A 21,487-nucleotide genomic window follows, 5' to 3' on the forward strand; every position below is an offset into this window, starting at 1 on the left:
CCACTTGGTGATTTCTTACAAGATGAACATCCTTATAACCACCACCCAAGCCAAGAACTAGAACTTGGCCTAGCTAGCCCAGAAATCCACTTCCTTTCTCCAAAAGTTACCAGCTAAATCACAGTTTAAGTGGAGCAGAGTCGAAAATATCAGCAGGCATCAAATGGAGCCAACGGTGGTTGTAATCTGGCATTTTTCTTCCATATTAACTTTTATGTTAATGTGTGTCTGTGTGCATATGTTACTGAGTCACAATGTCTCACTGTTGGTCACAATCAAAAAAGTTTAATAGGCCGGGTGCAGTGGCTCATGCCTGTAATCCCAACACTTTGGGAGGCCGAGGCAGGTGGATCATGAGGTAAGGAGTTCAAGACCAGCCTGGCCAACATGGCGAAACCCCATCTGTAACTAAAAATACAAAAATTAGCCAGGCGTGGGGGCGTGTACCTGTAGTCCAAGCTACTTGGGGGCTGAGACAGGAGAATTGCTTGAACCTGGGAGGCACAGGTTGCAGTGTGCTGAGATCGTGCCACTGCACTCTAGCCTGGTCGACAGAGAAGACTCCATCTCAAGAAAAAAAAATAAAAGGAAAGTTTAATAGCCACTGCACCAAACTGAATTGTGGGGGAGGGGAAATGGGAGAAAACTCCACGATTTTGTTTGTTCCCTAAAAATGGGCAGACACAGGCTCAGTGTCACGTGTTTCACACTTTGTAATGACTACAGCAGCTTCCCTTCTCACCTAATAGAACATTTCAGAAAACATAAAATATTTTTAAAGAACATGAAATATCTGTCCATATTATGCAAAAAAATGAGTATGGAATATTATAAAGAAAGCAATTAATCCACACTTAAAACTAATTGCCTAACCCAGTGGGTCTTTAAATTATTCATTAGTGCTATTTAAAAATAATTGCAGTTTATGAGGAAAACCCATTATGAATTTCTTTTAAGAACAGAAAAGAAAAGGTTTCCATTTTTATTATTTACCGACTGCTTACGGCTCTTGAAACCAGACCCATTTTTAGACCAGCTTAATATGCTCATTATCCTGCTGCCCCAATCAAATCATCTTTAACATTTATCATATCAACATTTCACGAGATTCCCTGTAATGGATTCTGAACTCACAGAGAGGACAAAGGTATTGTCCAAAAAGAACATAACCAGCTACTCAGGAGGTTGAGAAGGGAGGATCACCTGAGCCTGGGAGGTCGAGGCTGCAGTGAGCTGCAGTCGTGCCATCGCACTCCAACCTGGACAACAGAGCAAGACCCTATATCAAAGAAAAAGAATATGAAAGGTATGTTCAAAAAGAAAAAAAAAAAGACATTTAGAGAACAAAGCAAGAAACAACCACCAAGATGTAAGAATTTCCTGAGATTAAGTTCATGCTTGTTCCTCCATCTCCAACTGAGTAACCTGGGATTTCCTCATGAGTTTTGCTAAAAGTAGTCAAGAGTTCTGAATTCTCTCACTGCTAACTTCATTTACTTCATGCCACCAGAAACTAAAACTGAAAAAAAATAAATAAATAAAAGACACATGGACAAGTTCACATGAAATGGGACAGAAGGGTTCACAGCCAAATTTATTGGAACCAAAGCTCGTGTGACTTTATTTTGTTTTTTTGTTTGTTTATTTTTAGAAATGGGGTCTTGCTCTGCTGCCCAAGCTGGAGTGCAGGAGTGCAATCATACCTCAGTGCAGCCTGGAACTCCTGGGCCCAAGTGGTCCTCCTACCTCAGCCTCCCAAATAGTCAGGACTATAGTGGGGCAGCACCATGCCTGGCAAATTTTAAAATTTTTGTAGAGTGGAGGTCTTGCTGTGTTGTCCAGGCTTAGTCTTCAACTCATGGGCTCAAGCAATTCTGCCGCCTTGGCCTTCCAAATTGCTGGGACTACACAAGTATGCACCAACATGCTGGGCTAATGTAAAGCTCATGTCGTGTTCTTAGTTTCTCTACTTTTTTATTTTCTTGAGACAGAGTCTCACTCTGTCATTCAGGCTGAAGTGCGGTGGCCTGATCTCAGCTCACTGCAACCTCCGCCTCCTGGGTTTAAGCAATTTTCCTGCCTCGGCCTCCCAAGTAGCTGGGACTACAGGCGTGCGCCACCACGCCCCACTAATTTTTGTATTTTTAGTAGAGACGGGGTTTCACCATGTTGGCCAGGCTGGTCTTGAACTCCTGACTTCAAGGGATCCACCCGCCTTGGCCTCCCAAAGCACTGGGATTATAGGCGTGAGCCACCATGCATAGACACTTTATCTACTTCTTTGATTCCTTCAAAGAATACTCAGAATTGTAGCCCTGAAATTGTAGAAGCTAAAAGGACTTCTGTCTAGTTTAGTGGTTTTCAAACTGTGTCCCCAGGCATGAAGGAGCAGGAGCATGAATTGACAAGTTGGCAGGCCTGGGGTCCCCAGCTCCTCCTCAATGCCTATCCCCAAGTCTCCATCACCAGAGCCTACTTTGAACCTTTTTAAGATTTCATTTGGTCCTGGTGCGGTGGCTCACACCTGTAATCCTAGCTACTCGGGAGGCGGAGGCAGGAGAATCGCTTGAGCCAGGGAGGCAGAGGTTGCAGTAAGCCGAAATTGTGCCACTGCACTCCAGCCTGGGCAACAGAGTGAGAGTTTGTCTCAAATGAAAAAAGAAAAAACGATTTCATTTGAAAAAGGCATTCTTCCCCTAAAAACAAAATTCAAAATTTACTCTCATGATGTACATAAGAACACCAAGGCTCTACCCTCTAGCTCCAGGGTGGACCCGTATTAGCTGATGCCAGTAGACTGTATCTCCTACCCCTGACAACAGCAATTGGTTCTGTGATGGGGACCTCACTCAGTTGAGGCTAGGAAAGCAAACAGATGTTTGCTGAAACTACTGGGAAAAGCCATCTCTCTTCAGCTGACTCTGATCATTCCTTTAAATCTTCCCCTTAACCCTCCCCACAAAATCTTTTCTAATTGGTTGATCATAGATTTTTTGCATCAGTTTTGTTTTTTACATATAGCATCAAAATATTATTTATGCTTTTTATTTAATTTTTTATTTTTTCAAATTTATGTTAATTCATGTTTGGGGGTGGGGTGAGGGTAGGGACAAGAGCTCATTCTGTCACCCAGGCTGGAATGCAGTAAGTGGAATGATCTTAGCTCACTGCAGCCTCCAGCTCCTGGGCTCAAGCAATCCCCCTGCCTCAGCTTCCCCAGCTGGGACTACAGACATGTGCCACCATGCCCAGCTAATTCTTTAAATTTAATTTTTTGTAGAGATGGGGGTCTTGCTACGTCTTTAGGCTGATGTCAAACTCCAGCTAATTCTTTAAATTTAATTTTTTGTAGAGATGGGGGTCTTGCTACGTCTTTAGGCTGATGTCAAACTCCTGCCCTCAAGCAATCCACCCATCTCCCCACCTCAGCTTCCCAAAGTGCTGGGATTACAGGCCTGAGCCATCCCACCTGGCCAAAATATTATTTATCTTGAGGTTTTTTTGGCAGCTCTCATCTTAAATTTGGCATCTGAGACAAGTGCCTCAATCTCCTAGGCTTAGTCCCTGCCCTTTCGGGATGTAGAGCCCACAGTTGCCACAACTTTTTTTTTTTTTCACTTTGAGGAGACACTTTGGAGTTGATATGGAACCACCACATAGAGCTTCTGGAGGAAGTCATCATTACGTAAGACCAAGAGAAACCAGGTCCTAGTTATTTGAGCTACTAGATCAAGCCTTGCCTGAAGCCGCTGTACTGCTTGACAATTCACAAGAATCGGTGAATTCTCTTTATAAGCCAACTTGAATTGTTTTGTTTTGTTTTGTTTTGTTTTGTTTGCATAGCCTCTACAATCTTTTTTTTTAATTTTTTTATTATTATTACACTTTAAGTTTTAGGGTACATGTGCACAATGAGCAGGTTTGTTACATATGTACACATGTGCCATGTTGGTGTGCTGCACCCATTAACTCGTCATTTAGCATTAGGTATATCTCCTAATGCTATCCCTCCCTCCTCCCCCCACCCCACAACAGGCCCCGGATTGTGATGTTCCCCTTCCTGTGTCCTTGTGTTCTCATTGTTCAATTCCCACCTATGAGTGAGAACATGCAGTGTTTGTTTTTTTGTCCTTGAGATAGTTTGCTGAGAATGATGGTTTCCAGTTTAATCCATGTCCCTACAAAGGACACGAACTCATCATTTTTTATGGCTGCATTGTATTCCGTGGTGTATATGTTCCACATTTTCTTAATCTAGTCTATCGTTGTTGGACATTTGGGTTGGTTTATTTTAACTGTAACTGAAATAATGCAAACTGACGCAATGGCCAGTTACATGGGGTTAGCCCTTGAATGTCTTGTTGCTTTCAATGTGTGGTCAATTAAACAGAGCCAACATACCCTTGATGGCTATGGTCAACTTTCAGCAGTTTTCATTATAGAGTAAAATTTTATTCTATCACTTATTAGGGACCTTTTATGCACCAGGCACTGTGATAAACACTCCATATATATGTTATGAAATATTGAGCTCCCATCAAAAAATATATATATCAACTGGGTCAAGCACAGTGGCTCATGCCTGTAATCCTAACACTTTGGGAGGCGGAGGTGGGCTCATGGCTTGAGCTCAGGAGTTAGAGACCAGCCTGGACACCGTGGGGAAACCCTGTCTCTACAAACCAAAAAAAAACAAAAACAAAAAAATTAACCGGGTGTGGTGGGTGGTGGTGCACACCTGTGGTCCCAGCTACTTGGGAGACTGAGGTGGGAGAATCACCTGAACCCAGGAGGTTGAGGCTGCGGTGAGCCACAATTGCAGTACTGCACTTCAGCCTGGGGATTGGAGTTACACTCTGTATCAAGAAAGAGAAAAAAAGATGTCAGCTAGTACTATTATTACCCACATTTTAGAGGAAGGGAAATGAATGAATAAAGAAAAGAGCAACATGTACAAGGTCACTTGAGCAGTTGCAGAGCAGGAATTCACAACCAAAATTGTCTGAACCAAAGGCTGTGTTCTTAATGACTCACGCAATCTGGTCTCAAGATTTTAGCTATAGGCCAGGTGCAGTGGCTCACACCTGTAATCCTAGCACTTTGGAAGGATGAGGTGGGCAGATCCCTTGAGGTCAGAAGTTCAAGACCAGCCTTGCCAACATGATGAAACCCCATCTCTACTAAAACTATAAAAATTAGCTGGGCATGGAGGCATGCGCCTATAATCTCAGTTACTTGGGAGGCTGAGGCAGGAGAATCCCTTGAACCCAGGAAGTGGAGGCTGCAGTGAGCTGAGATCACACCCTGCACTCCAGCCTGGGTGACAAAGTGAGACTGCATCTCAAAAGAAAAACAAAAGACTGGGTGCAGTGGTTCACACCTGTAATGCCAGCACTTTGGAGGCCGAGGCGGGCAGATCACGAGGTCAGGAGATCGAGACCATCCTAGCTAACATGTTTAGCTATCTCTACTAAAAATACAAAAAAATTAGCTGGGCGTGGTGGCAGGCACCTGTAGTATCTACTAAAAATACAAAAAAATTAGCCAGGCATGGTGGCGGGTGCCTGTAGTCCCAGCTACTCGGGAGGCTGAGGCAGGAGAATGGCGTGAACCTGGGAGGCGGAGTTTGCAGTGAGCTGAGATCACGCCACTGCACTCCAGCCTGGGCGACAGAGTGAGACTCTGTCTCAGAAAAAAAAAAGGAAAAAAAATTAGCTATCGATAGAAGAGAATACCTGCTATATAATAGATGCTCAATAGGTATCTGAGGAATGAATGAGTGAGTGAATGAATGAATGAAGTCTATTAATTAATTGAAAGGTGAAGTGTTAGGCATTTTGATGCACATTCATTTCATTTGCATTGATCCCTCTCCATAAATAGGGTGCAAAAATGCAGCCTCTTTAGGTTAAGTTTCACTTAATACAGGTGTTTCTATTAAAGGACATGGTTGTCAGGGGTGCACATCATCAACATGATGGAATACAAATTTCTGAAAAAAAAAAAAAAAACACAGAGCTACAATAATAGCTATCCATCTGAAAAAGTCCCATGGCAAATCAGGTCTCCTGACTTCAAAGGGCTTAGGAAGGAATCAAACCAGGTCAAGGACTTGAAAATGTCTTGAAAAATATAAGGCAATACACAACTGATGATTAGTATGCTTTTAGACTTATTATCTTCATTCAAAGACTTACCATACAAAAAGCCTACACTGAATGCTAAATTTCTTTTACTCTAAGACCCAGAGCGATCACTTGATGAGTATGTCTGTAAGACAAAATCAATACAATGTTAAGCCATAAATTTATCCGACAAAGGTAAATATCACAGTACAGAGTTCCAGGTTTTTAGCATTCTTACCCAAAGCAATAAATAAACAGACTCCTCCCAAAGTAAAGATGGAAATATAATTATTCAGTCTCTTCATGTTAGATTTGCCCAGAAATTGAAATATTGTTAGCAAACACAGATTTAAATTTTGTGCTCCAATGAATTGGTAGATCTCTTAGTTTATTGTTTTGATTTCTCTACATTCTACCACAGGGAAATTATGCAGACTCTTAGAGTACATGAAAAGAATACTGATAATTATGGAATTTGCTGCTTAGCGTGAAGATAATTTCATGAAACTCCTCCGATCTATTGGCATGGTGGCCCGTGTGTGAGTATATCGCTGCTGTTCTTAAGACCTGTGATCTGACGCATGTTCTCTAAGTGTGTTTGAAACTCTGCAATGCCAAGCTAATTATTCAATTCAGCAAATAAAGTCAGCCCAGACAGTTTAGCCTACGGGGCTGGTTGTTTAACACATTTAAGTCATCCTATAGTCCAATGCTGGGGGTCACAACACAGTCTGCTCCCAATCCCACTGGCAGGACAAAAGTGCCTGGAAAGCTTCATAAAATGGAAACCCCAGGGGTCCACCCCAGATCTGTAGGATAAGCATCGGAACCCAGGGGATCTCTATTTAAATGAGCCCTTCAGGTGCCTCTCCTGCACAGCCAGGTGAAGAAAACACTTCTATGTTCATAACAGCACAGAATCCAGTAGGGACCAAGATAATTCATTCCTTTGTTTTGTCTGAATGATGCTCCACATAACTGCTTTCATTTTATATTTTGTTTATTTTTTACAAAACCTGTTGGACCCACTGGCTGCTATAATGTCACAGAGCGACAGGCTCAGAGGCTTTGCTTCAATCTGGAAAAACGACCATGCTTAGGATTTGAGAGAATTGTATTTATCACAGAGTCTTAGAGTGTGTCTGTTTCAGGCAGCCCTTCTGCATTCCCTGTAGTGGTTCTTCCCCACTGAGGTTCAAAGTCGTCTCTCTGTTATAAATAATAACCCTTCAATTTTATGAACACAGTAAATCTCTCAGTGAGAGGCTAAACACTTCTTTTCACCCGACCATCCAGACAAAAAAAAAAAAAAAAAAAAACTAATGAAGGGCAATGGAAAGTATACAGGCTTTTAACTAAAAATAGAACTATCATTTGATCCATGAATCCCACTACTGGATATCTACCCAGAGGAAAAGAAGTCATTATACAACAAAGATACTTGCACATGCATGTTTGCAGCTGCACAATTCGCAGTTGCAAAAATGTGGAACGAGCCCAAATGCCCATCAATCAACAAGTGGATAAAGAATCTTATATTTTTATATATATATATATATACACACAAACATATATATGTATAATATACATGTATACATATGTATATTATACATATATGTGTATATATATTATATATTATATATACATGTATACATGTATATATAATATACATGTATGCATATGTATATTATACATATATACGTATATATGTATTATATATACACGTATATACATATACATACATATACATATATGTATATATAATACATATTATATATATGTATATATAATACATATTATATGTATTATAGTATGTATTATAATATATGTGTGTATACTATAATATATGTATGTATGATATATATGTATATATAATACATATAATATGTATTATAAGTATCATAATGTATTATAAATGTATTATATGTATGTATAATATAATATATATGTATGTATGATATATACATATATATGTATATATAATACATATATATGTATTATAATGTGCATCATAATGTATTATAATGTATTATAATATATGTATGTGTAATATAATATATGTGTATTATATATGTCTATATAACGCATATTATATGTATTATAATATGTATCATAATGTATTACAAATGTATTATAATATATTTATGTATAATATAACATATATGTATGTATGATATATGTATAAATGATGGAATACTACTCAGTCATAAAAAGGAATGAATTAATGGCATTCGCAGCAACTTGGATGGAATTGGAGACTATTATTCAAAGGGAGGTAACTCAGGAATCGAAAATCAAACATCGTATGTTCTCACTCATAAGTGGGAGCTAAGCTATGAGGATGCAAAGGCATAAGAATGACACAATGGACTTTGGGAACTCTGGAGGAAAGGGTAGGAAGCGGGTGAGGGATAAAAGTCTACAAATTGGGTGCAGTGTATACTGTTTGGGTGATGTGTGCAACAAAATCTCACAAATCACCACTGAAGAACTTACTCATGTAACTGAATACCACCTGTTTCCCAATAACCTATAGAAATAATTTTTTTAAAAAAAAGAAATTACACAGGCTTTTAATCCTGCACTTAGTATCTGGTAGATTTTGGGCCCTTGATGAAAATTAAATAAGATAATCCACATAAAATATATGCACTAGATAAACAGTAGCTATTAGGATCGTCAGTATTACTAAGTGATGTTTTCTGGGACTCTGAACACTCTAAGGCTTTTATATTTCATGTGGTCTTATCTACCATTTTCTTACAGCAAGCGTGACTATACCTTCAGATATGATTTGGCAAGACAAGAGCTAAATAAACATATTATTTGGAGTTTTTAAAATTTATTTTATTTTTGTTTTTATTTATTTTATTTTTGTTTAAGATTGAGGAGGTTGGTTGGGCATGGTGGCTCACGTGTGTAACCCCAGCACTTTGGGAGGCCAAGGCGGTCGAATCACAAGGTCAGGAGACTGAGACCATCCTGGCCAACATGGTGAAACCCCATCTCTACTAAAAATACAAAAAATTAGTGGTGGCGGGTGCCTGTAATCCAAGCTAACTGGGAGGCTGAGGCAGGAGAATCACTTGAACCTGGGAGGTGGAGGTTGCAGTGAGCCGAGATTGCGCCACTGCACTCCAGCCTGGTGACAGATCGAGACTCTGTCTGAAAAAAAAAAAAAAAATTGGGGAGGTCATACTCCCAAAATGCTTTTCTCTAGTAAAGCAACACCTGGAATATTGAGATTATTTCTAGACACCCCACTTTATGTATGTATGTATGTGTTTATTTATTTATTTTTGAGACAGGGTCTGACTCTGTGGCCCAGATTGGAGTGCAGTGGCACACTCAAGGCTCACTGCAGCCTTGACCTCCCAGGTTCAAGGGACTCTCCTGCCTCAGCCCCCAAGTAGCTGGGACTGCAGGGATATGTCACCACGCCTGGCTAATTTTTGTATTTTTTTGGTAGCAATGGGCTTTTCTCCATGTTGCCCAGGCTGGTCTAGAACTCCTAGGCTCGAGTGACCCACCTGCCTCGGCCTCCCAAAGTGTTGAGATTACAGGCATGAGCCACCGTGCCTGGCCAACACCCTACTCGAAGAAGAATGCAGGGAACCTTGGGGAAAAGTGAGCAGGGAAATTCTGGAAACCCAGACATTATCATATGAGAAATTGTTTTAGAAACTGGTGTTCTCATGGCCAAGTAGGGTGGCTCACATGTATAATCCCAGAACTTTGGGAGACTGAGGCCGAAGGATCATTTGAAGTCAGGAGTTGGAGACCAGCCTGGACTGTTTCTACAAAAAAAGTGAAAAAGAAAAGAAAGAAACTGGCATTCTCAGCTAGGAAAAGAAAAATCATAGGGGAAGGTAAGACAGTGGTCTTCAAATATCTGAACGGCTGTTTCATGGATGAAGAATATGATTTACTGAGATGACCTCAAGTAATGCAATTAGAACGCGGGCACTCAAGATGATCTATAAGGCCTCCCAGCACAGTCTAAAGTGATTGGAGTCCAGGAGTTTCCTTAACTGAGCTCTCTGCCTCTACCCAGACTGACAAGAAATGTGTGTTAATTTTTAAACAGTCATAGTACAGCGCTGTTCTTTCTGAATATTCAAATGTGGCTGAGACTCTTGCTGGAAACGGGTAGCCTGCAAATTAGAGATGAACCGCTGTAATTCACATGAGAAAAACAACACCAAAGACAATGACATATGAGCAGTGGCAAGCAGGCTGCCTCAGTAAATTATTTAAAGGGGTCTAAAAAGCACCATTTTCAGGCATCAGGTTCTGCACAGTCTGTTGAGAGCTTTCACCCTGAATATGATGATTATCAGTAAGATGCAGGGGAGGTCCACACACAAACGGCCCTGGCTGCTCAACAAAACCCTTGTCCACAAACTGAAATCCAGTCCAGAGCAAAGCAGGGATTTTCCTTAATCCAAAAAGCAGACAAGCCGGGTGCAGTGGCTCATGCTGTAATCCCAGCAAGATGGGAGGCTGAGGCAGGAGAATCCCTGGAGGCTGGGAGTTAGAGACAGGGCCAGAAGCCCAGGTTCAATTGGCATTTTGGCCACCCCTGCCTAATAGCACTCCTTTAGACATTTGGCTGCCTCAGGAGGAGGAGAAGCAGGTTGGAGTTTCAGTGTCACCTCCGCCACTTTTATCCAGACCAGCCTGGGCAACACAGTGAGACACTACCTCTACAAAAAAAAAAAAAATACAAAAAGCAGACAATTGTTTAACAAACAGCAAATCAACTTTTTATTAAACTTGATTTTCATGATGCATGATGCAGTAGATGGGGAACCCTCAAATCCCTAAGCTTATGCCACAGACATAAAACAACTTGTGTTTTGCTTGGTACTAATGCCACTGCATTAAAACACAGCTTTTCTGAGAAAAGCAAAGTCTAACAAAATATTTTTTTTATCTCATACTCCAAAAATAAACGAGTGGGCTCATCTATTTACAAGGAATGTAAATGAATTTACAAATAAACTTATGACTCTGTGACTGCCTTTTTTTTTGTTTTTGAGACGGAGTCTCACTCACTCTGTCACCCAGACTGGAGTGCAGTGGCGCGATCTCGGCTCACTGCAACAAATGCCGCCTGGGTTCAAGCAATTCTCCTAACTCAACCTCCCAAGTAGCTGGGATTACAGGTGCACGCCACCATGTCCGACTAATTTTTGTGTTTTTAGGAGAGATGGGGTTTTGCCATGTTGTCCAAGGTGGTTGGGAACTCTTGACCTCAAATGATTCTGCCCATCTCGGCCTCCTAAAGTGCTGGGATTACAGGCATGAGCCACTGCACCCGGCCTCATTTCATTTATTTTCTAATCACAAACCGTTTGCAGGGTGCCATTTTTTGGAGGAAAATAGTGGGGTGCAGAGGGGTTACACTTCTTGCCTGAATCATGCAATAAGAGTGGCAGAGGTGACACTGAAACTCCAACCTGCTTTTCCTCCTCCTGAGGCAGCCAAATGTCTAATGGAGTGCTATTAGGCAGTGGTGGCCAAAATGCCAATCAAGCCTGGGCTGACCCAAGGCTACAGAATAAACTCGAGGAGGGTTGCATGTTAAGAACCAGGCTGGACAAGGTGGCTCTCACCTGTAATCTCGATGCTTTGGGAGGCTGAGGCTGGAGGTTCACTTGAGGCCAGGAGTTTGAGACCAGCCTAGGCAACATAATGAGACCCAATCTCTACAAAAATGAAATGATTAGCCAGGTGTAGTGTCACTCACCTGTAATCCCAGCTACTTGGGAAACTGAGGTGGGAAGATCCCTGGAGGCCAGGAGTTGGAGGCTGCAGTGAGCTATGATCGTGCCACTGCACTTCAGCCTGGGCAACAGAGTGAGACGTTGTCTCCATAGAAAAGAAAAAAAGAGCCAGGATTAGATGGAATAGTGCCAATACTGAAAATACCAAAATTAAGGTGTAAGCTGTGATAAAGGGTGTTTGGAAAATCGGTGATGCTCCAGGTACTAATCAGAGCATTAACCTTGGCATTTGCAAAGTTAACCTTGGTTTCCCAATCTCGTGCATGACCTGGAAGGTCCACAGCAAGGTCACCAATTAGACCCCCACACAGAGGGGTAGCCCCACCAGTGTGCACAACTCCAAAGAACATGATCGATGTAGACAGCAGTATGGGTAGTACCTTCCAGAATCATATGGTGCGGCAGACCTGTAGGAGTGGTTGGCATATTAACAGATGCTACAGCTAGTGAACAGCCTAGCTCACTTCCTAGCATCTGTATCTTGATGTGGACTTGTTGCTTTCTGTATTTAATCCAAATATGACATGGTGCTTGCAATGTGTAAGGTATCTCATATCTTTTTTGCTTTTGAGTTTGGATCTCGCTCCATTGCCCAGGCAAGAATGCAGTGCCGTGAGCATGGCTCACTGTGCCTTTGACCTCCCAGGCTCAAGCAATCCTCCCACCTCAGCCTCCCAGAGAGCGTCCGGGACTACAGGCACATGCCACCACGCCCAGTTAGTTTTTTAAATTTTTGTAGAGATGAGGTTTCCCTATGTTGCCCAGGCTGGTCTCAAACTACTGAACTCAAGCAATTCTCCTACTTCAGCCTCCGAAAGTGCTGAGATTACAGGCATGAGCCACCATGCTGGGCCCTTATGTCTTTTCAGGGAAAAAAAAGACCCCATTTCCAATTGCAAATAGGAATAATAGGAATAAAAAGAAAGTGAAGTGTTAGATAAATCCAAGGGTAAAGTATCAAATTTGGTAATTGCTTGAAGCCACCAAATACTCCATAAGGGAGAGTAATTTCTGAAACTGTTCAATGAGTGTTTCAGCAAGAATTTATTTTAATTGCTTCATAAATTGCTTTAATCCTATATTTAGGGAATCATTAGGGGCCTGAAAGGGTCACTTAAAATTTTCACTTATGCTTAACTAAATTTTATGGAGAAAATTACATGTTTTAATAGTATTCACAGAATTGTGGACTTGCAAAGGTCTCAAGATTTGTCCTTCTAAAATTGCAAAGGTCTGTGACTCAACATCACTTAATTTTCACAATAGCCCCATGAAGGAAGTATGATTATTCTCATATTACAGATGAGACAGCTGACCCTCAAAGAGTTTGAATTATTTGCCAAGTAAGCAATTTGAAGGAAAGATCCTGCCTTCTTCACCTTTCCATTCCCAGGGTCTGGCAGAGGACAGGTATTCCAGATGTTACTTCAGGGGTTCTCAAAGTCTGCTCTCTGACTGGACGTTGTGGTTCACGCCTATAATTTCAGGTCTTCAGGAGGCTGAGGCAGGAGGATTGCTTGAGCCCAGGAGTTCCAGACCAGCCTGGGCAATGTAGCCAGACCTTATCTCTACAAATTTTTTTTTTTTAAATTGTTGTCCCCCGACCAGCCGCATAACCATCACCTGGGAACTTATTAGAAATGCAAATTCTCGGGCTCACTCCAGACCTCCTGACTCAGACATTCTGGGTACAAGAAGACGTATTTGTTTTGTTTGTTTGTTTGTTTCGTTTTGTTTTGAGACGGAGTCTCACTCTGTCACCCAGGCTGGAGTCCACTGGCACGATCTCTGCTCACTGCAACCTCTGCCTCCCAGGTTCAAACAATTCTCCTGCCTCAGCCTCCCGAGTAGCCGGGACTATAGGCGCCCGCCACCACACCCGGCTAATTTTTACATTTTTAATAGAGACATGGTTTCACCATGTTGACCAGGCTGGGCTCAAACTCCTGACCTCAGATGACCTGCCCACTTCCACCTCCCAAAGTGCTGGGATTACCGGTGTGAGTCACTGTATCCAGACTGTTTTTTTTTTTTTTTTTAGAAACAGAGTCTCACTCTGTTGCACAGGCTGAAGTGCCATGGCACAATCGTACCTCACTACAACCTCAAACTCCCAGGCTCGAGTGATTTCTCCTCGGCCTCCCTGAGTAGCTGGGACTACAAGTGTGCACCACCACACCTAGCTAATTTATTTTATTTTATTTTTTTTGAGCTAGGGTCTCACTAGATCGCCCAGGCTGATTTCAAACTCCTGGCCTCAAACAGTCCTCCCATCTCAGCCTCCCAAGTAGCCGAGACTACAAATGCATGCTATCCTAACTGACAAATTTTTTATTCTTTTTAGTGTTTTGTAGAGACAGAGTCTCACTCTGTTGCCCAGGCGAGTCTCTAACTCCTGGCCTCAAATGATCCTCCCATCTCAGCCTCTCAAAGCTCTGGGATTGCAGGTGTAAACCATCTCACCCAGTCAGCAAGGTATGTTTTAACAAGCCCTCCAGGAGGCTGATGCATACAACATTTAGTTTTAGTAATGCATACTAGATTTAATGGTGTACACTAAAGTATGCAGTAACTCGTGTGTTAAATGAATATTGAATGGAAATCATGAAAGTAGGAAGAGGTAGATTCAGGATTCTTGGAGCCCAGAAGCCAAAGTCAAAAGGAAGATCTAGGAAAGTAACATCCCAACTATGGACTGACCTTTAATGGAGTCTCCTCATGGCGCAGTTCTTAAAGGAGCTGTTTGTTCTCAAGCCACCGTATGCCAGGATCTGTACACCTCTAAGTGTCAGTCACACCATGCCTCTCTGCCAGCAGTGTGTATGGAATCTGGGTCCCTCTCCTGCAATGAATATAATTAGTTGCATTTCTATTTTGCTTCCTTCCTCCAAAACCCATCATAGCAAGGGCCACCTGAGGAAAGAAAATTTCATCTTGCATAAAACCAGATTTATCTTCATTCTTTGCCCAACAATACAATGAAAGCCCAAATGATTTTTCCACATTTGGTAGCACTTAGAAGCTTTTCATCATGCAAGAATAAAGAGAAGAACTATTTTCCTCATTTCTGTTTACTGCAGTGATACAGCTGAAAGAAAACAATTTGAATCTATAAAGCACTGAGATGTTTTTGACTTAAAACAAGCACCAAAGTCTCAGTCGTTTATCCAGAATCATAGCCTCCCTGAGATGAAAGGGGCCTAAGAGATCATCCAGTCAGTGCGACATGATTTGCAAGGATACCAGGTATTGTTTCTCTTAAAGAGTTATGTACATGGGTTTTTTGTTTGTTTGTTTGTTTTGTTTTGTTTTTGAGAAAGAGTCTCATTCTGTCACCCAGGCTGCAGTGTAGTGGTGCAATCATGGCTTACTGCAACCTCTGCCTCCCAGGTTCAAGCCATTCTCCTGCCTTAGCCTCCTGAGCTGCTGGAATTACAGGTGTGCACCACCACACCTGTCTAATATTTTTGTATTTTTAGTGGAGACCGGGTTACACCATGTTAGCCAGACTGGTCTCAAACTCCTGACCTCAGGTAATCTGCCTGCCTCGGCCTCCCAAAGTGCTGGGATTACAGGCATGAGCCACTGTGCCAGGCCTGTTTGTTTGTTTGTTTGTTTGTTTGTTTGTTTTGGGACAGAGTCTTACTCTGTTGCCCAGGCTGGAGTGCAGTGGCACCATTTCAGCTCACTGCAAACTCCACCTCCCAGGTTCAAGCAATTCTCCTGCCTCAGCCTCCCAAGTAGCTGGGATTACAGGTGTGTGCCACCATGCCAAGCTAATTTTTGTATTTTTAGTAGAGGCAGGGCCTCACCATGTTGGCCAGGCTAGTCTCGAACTCCTGACCTCAAGTGATTTGCCCGCCTCAGCCTCCCAAAGTGCTGGGATTGCAGGCATGAGCCACCACGCCTGGCCTGTATGTGTTTTAATATGTATTAGGATAAAGTATTACTTTCATACCAAAACCAGGATTTCTTATATATTACTGTTTAGGGTAATGCTATAGTCATTTGTAAAAAACAAAAGTGAGGTGATTTCCGAAAAAGTAAGTAAATAAGCAACAGCCCAGGTGTCATGCAGATATGACAAAAATCATGAAAGAGATACACGAAGATTGGCCATTAGCTATCATTCCTGCCAGGGTCCTGGCAGGAAAGATAATTCACTCTCCCCCTCCCCACTTGCAATCATTCAAGTGAAGAGACTTCAACGAAGGCAATATTTAGGGAGTTGTGGGCAGGGATAAGAAAACCAAACAAGATGGTGCAGCATCCAGAGACTTGCTAGAGGAAGGAGCTGTTACTACCCCTAAGGCTGAAGGGGCAAGAGAAGGAAAAGGTGTGAGCAGAGGGCTACAGAAGAGAGGTGGCCTGGTAAGAACCCAGACAGAGCACTGGGGAGAAGGAGCAGGGAAGAAATTGTTCAGCCTCTCCTCCTGCCCTCCCAATTGCCTCCTGTTCTTCCCATTGGCCAAACCCAAGCAGAAAACAGAGACAAAGGAACCAGGTAAGCTCACTGATAGGAACCAGCCTCCAGTAGTGCACTGCTCACTGCCTTCCATTCGCCAAATCTAGCAGAAAGCTAGCTTGCAAGGGAGCCTGGGAAATGTAGTTTTCAAGGTCCAGTCCCTTGTTACCCAGACTAGAGCTGGGGAAGGGTGGGAAGTAAACTTGAAAGCAAATAGGCAAATGACCTTCACATTGCCCACTCTAGCTTATCCTTCAGTCTCCAGTGTACTTGCCACCTCCACAGGGAGGCCTTCCCCTGAAACTCTAGAGAAGTCATCCCAGTCCTCTATCACACCACCTCTTTGTTATTTTCCTGCATGGTGTTTAACAGTGATAAATACATTTACTGTTGCCTGTTTAATTTTTCCCTATGTCTCCCTGGTTGACACACTTCTTTATTATAGAATACATACTCAGTAAGTATTTATTGTAAGTAAAACGAAGAGAAAAAAGGAATATACAAAAAATGCATCTGAGGACAAAAAAATTCAATAGAAAAATTTATGCTCAAAGTATAAAAAAATCATCAAAGCATGATGCCACAGAAAATGAAAGATAGGAACTAGCATTTTTACTTTTTCCCATCTCAAGCCCAGTGAGGAAGATTTTGGAACTATCTAATTTAAAGCCACAGCCAAATTCTGATTTATTCTTGGTTTATTCTAAGGAAGGCAGTGCATAATCTGAACACCTAAAAGTCCATGTTGCCACACACAAAAGAAAACATGAGACAGTCGTTATTTGCCTCCACCTCCACTGCCAATATAGATTTTCTTAAAAATATGAATTGAACTCATGGAGATAGAGAATAGAAGGATGATTCCCAGAGTCTGGGAAGGGTAGTGGGGAGGACGGGGGGAAGTGGGGATGGTTAATGGGCATGAAACTACAGATAGAATGAATAAGGTCTACTATTTGATAGCATAACAAGTGACTACAGTCAACAATAATCTATTGCACATTTTTAAATAATCAAAGGAGCATCATTGGAATGTTTGTAATACAAAGAAATGATAAGTGCTTGAGAGGATGGATACCCCATCTACCATGATGTGATTATTATTAGACTCTGTATGCCTGTATCAAAATATCTCATGTACCCTATAAATATATATATATACACCTACTGTGTATTCATAAAACTGAAATATTAAAAATTAACATAAAAGCATACTTTAAAGAAAAAAATATGTACCCCAGTTATAGCCATTTGTCCTCTGGTATTTGAACATTCATCTTCTGGCTGGTTCTAGCACATGAAGGTTAGGTGCCACATTAGGGAGGTATCACCAGTAAGTACTCCATGTCCCAAGATCAAGGTCATTCTTGGCAGTATGTCCTGATTACAACTGAACAGCTTGGATGAGTAAGAGCTCACTTTTTTATTACTATTTCAAGCATTTTTGCATGACCTGAAAACAATAATCAAAGGATAACTCCAGATAAATAAGCAAAATGTGTCCATCATAGAGTTTAACATAGAGTTATCCTATATCCCAGCAATTCCACTCCTAGGTATATGCCCAAGAGAACTAAAAATTTTATGTCCACAGGCCGGGCATGGTAGCTCATGCCTGTAATCCCAGCACTTTGGGAGGCCGAAGCGGGTGGATCATGAGGTCTGGAGATCGAGACTATCCTGGATAACATGGTGAAACCCCATCTCTACTAAAAATACAAAAAATTAGCCAGGCATGGTGGTGGGCACCTGTAGTCCCAGCTACTCGGGAGGCTGAGGCAGGAGAATGGTGTGAACCCAGGAGGCGGAGCTTGCAGTGAGCCGAGATCGCGCCACTGCCCTCTAGCCTGGGCGATAGAGTGAGACTCCATCTCAAAAAAAAAAAAAACAAGTTATGTCCACATAGAAATTCGTACACAAATGTTCCTGATAGCCAAAAAGTAGAAATGGACACAAATGTCCATCAAACAATGAATGGATAAACAAAATGTGGTATACCCATGCAAAGGAATATTAGTTAGCCATAAAAAGGAATGAATTATTGGCAGGTCCTACAACATAGATGAACCCTGAAAACCTTATAGTAAGTGAAAGAAGCTAGCCACAAAATGTTACATATTATATAATTCCATTTCTATGAAATTTGCAGAATAAGCAAATCCATAGAGACAACAGAAAGCAGAATAACGGTTGCCAGGGGCTGGGAGAGGGTGCAACAGGGAGTGACTGCTAATGAGTAGAGGGTTTCTTTTGGAGATGGCGAATATGTTCTGGAATTAGATAGTGGGGATACTTTTAAAAAACTATGTTTTTTAAAACCTGAGAAACTGTACACTTCATTTTTAATTTTTTTTCTTAGTTTTACTTTTAATTGACAAGTAATATTTGAAATATATTTATGGGGTACAATATGAGCTGGTTTTTTGTTCTTTGTTTTTATTAGGAGAACTTGTGCAAGTTTGTTCCATAGGTAAATTGCATGTCAAGGAGGTTTGGTGTACACATAATTTTGTCACCCAGTTGTATTAGTCCATTTTCATGCTGCTGATAAAGATATACCCAAGACTGGGCAATTTACAAAAGAAAGAGATTTAATTGGACTTACAGTTCCACATGGCTGGGGAGGCCTCAGAATCATGGCAGGAGGTGGAAGGCACTTCTTACATGGCAGTGGCAAGAGAAAATGAGGAAGATGCAAAAGCAGAAACCCCTGATAAAACCATTAAATCTCATGAGAATTATTCACTATCATGAGAAGAATATACAGTATGGGGGAAACCACTACCATGATTCAAATTATCTCCCACTGGGTCCCTCCCACAACACATGGGAATTATGGGAGTATAATTCAAGACGAGATTTGGGTGGGGACACAGAGTCAAACCATATCACCAGGTAATCAACGTATTACCTGATAGGTAATTTTTCAATCTTCATCCTCCTACCACACTCCACCCTCAAATAGGCCCTGGTGTCTATTGTTCCCTGCTTTGTGTCCATGTGTACAGAATGGGAGAAAATATTTGCAAACTCTGCATCCAACAAAGGTCTAATATCCAGAATCTATAAGAAATTTAGACAAATCAACAAGCAAAAAACAAACAACCACATTAAAAAATGTGCAAAGGACATGAACAGGCACTTCTCAAAAGAAGATATACACACAGCCAACAAGCATATGAAAAAATGCTCAATATCACTAATCATTAGGAAATGACATGTCAAAACCACAGTGAAATACCATCTCACATCACTCAGAATGGCTATTGTCAAAAAGTCAAAAAATAACAGATACTGGTGAGGTTGCAGAGAAAAGGGAATGCTTATACACTGCTGGAGGGAATGTAAATTAGTTCATCCACTGTGGAAAGCAGTGTGGCAATTTCTCAAAGAATTTAAAATAGAACTATCATTTGACCCAGCAATCCTATTACTGGGTATTTATCCAAAGGAATATAAATTGTCTATCACAAAGACACAGGCATGCAAATGTAAATTGTACTTTTGATGATGAATCTTATGGTATGTGAATTCTATTTCAACTTAGAAGTCTTTAAGAAATAAACAACATGTATAACATATCTTTGGATTAATGCACTGTGCCAATTTTCATCATTCATAACATGATTTTTTATTATCTCCATCAACGAAGAGGATAGCTGTTAACCTAGCAGTTCATAATATGGTCACTCAGTGTTCTGAGGCAAGGAGCCAAAAGAATTTATTATCATTTCTTTGCAGTACTTCTTGTAACAATCATTACTATGCATTGAGTACAGACTGTGACCCTGGGGCTGCTTTTTAAATCTCCCATGCTTAAAACACACTGAATTTCTCACAACAACCCTATCAGGTTGGCATGAGTATTGTTATCTCTATTTCAGAAATGAGGAAAGAATGACATAGGGGGGTTATACATCCCAAATCATAGAGCCAGGACATATCAAGGCAGAACAGAACCAAGCAAGTCTGAATCCGAGTTTTCTGCTTTTACCACCAGACTAGACTGCCTTTCAATACAATAAATGCTGCTACTATTATTTTTCTACTAATATTTTAAATTTGAAGAGTGCGTCACAGTTCACAGAATATTTTACCATAAATAAAGGAATACTTTATTAAATTCAATGTTGAAATAGCATCGAATTCAGATTCAACAGGCATTTATACACTCCCTAACTCATTTGAATGTTTTTCCCTCACCTATAATTCCACAAATACCACTCAAGACAATGAGTGTGCTCCACTGTTTGAATAAAAGAAAGAATGGAAAAGATGTTCACAATAATTACCCACTTCACTCCATCCTTTATAATTTTCAAAAATCTCCACATATATTATCATATTGGGTCTTTACAAAACTCACTGAAGTATAAAAAAAATAGAAACAATTATTCCTGTATTTCAGATGATAAAATCAAGGCTCCAAAAAATTGAGACAGAACTTGAACGATGGTCTCCTGGCTTGTAATCTTCTACACAACGTGCCATCAAATGGATCATTTGGGGATGATATATTCACAAGAATTTGGCCAAGTTGGCAAATACTGGTTTTTGTTTTGGTTTTTTAATCTCTACTGTAGAAGTCGGCATGACATGTTCCCCCATCTAGCAAGGACCAATGTCTATCAATAGCATGCTCGAGTGCTAACTGTCATCATTTCCAGTTGTTGAAGCAAAACATTGATGTGACTGGTTTTATGTACTATACACGTGCAACCAAGCTAAGAAATGGAACCTGATTCTCCCGACACTCTTCTTTTTATTGGGGGAGTTGGAATGGCCATATTCATGGGGTGAATCACCGGACTGTCTCCCTTTATCCAGAAAACAGCACATTTAAGGCAAATCACTCTGGGAGCTGCTCTCCTCCTCATTTAGAATTACAGGAAGGAAAGAGATTTCAGATCTCTTGCAGGCAATTCCATCCCAGAGATCATATTTCCCTTTGTGTTTTCACAGCCAGGAAAGCTTTCCTCAAATCCAAGTAAATCCCTCTTTTTCTTCTCTAAGCCCGCATCTTGTTCTGTTTTCTGCGAGCAGGGAGAACAGCTGGTTGTTTCCGGGAGAAGCAGCAATCCCCTGAAAGCGGCCCACTCTAACAAGCT

General features: G+C 41.2%; 1 long non-coding RNA gene across 1 annotated transcript; it reads left to right on the forward strand.

The window, feature by feature from the left end:
• Positions 1 to 283: 283 nt before the first annotated feature.
• LOC134739815 (uncharacterized) lies at positions 284 to 20,924 on the forward strand. The gene is made up of 4 exons (XR_010126849.1): positions 284 to 358; positions 14,259 to 14,389; positions 14,995 to 15,160; positions 20,788 to 20,924. It is a non-coding gene; the product is annotated as an uncharacterized LOC134739815 (long non-coding RNA).
• Positions 20,925 to 21,487: the final 563 nt, after the last annotated feature.

The sequence above is a fragment of the Pongo pygmaeus genome, chromosome 6 (assembly GCF_028885625.2).
Source record: "Pongo pygmaeus isolate AG05252 chromosome 6, NHGRI_mPonPyg2-v2.0_pri, whole genome shotgun sequence".
Taxonomy (NCBI): Eukaryota; Metazoa; Chordata; class Mammalia; order Primates; family Hominidae; genus Pongo; species Pongo pygmaeus.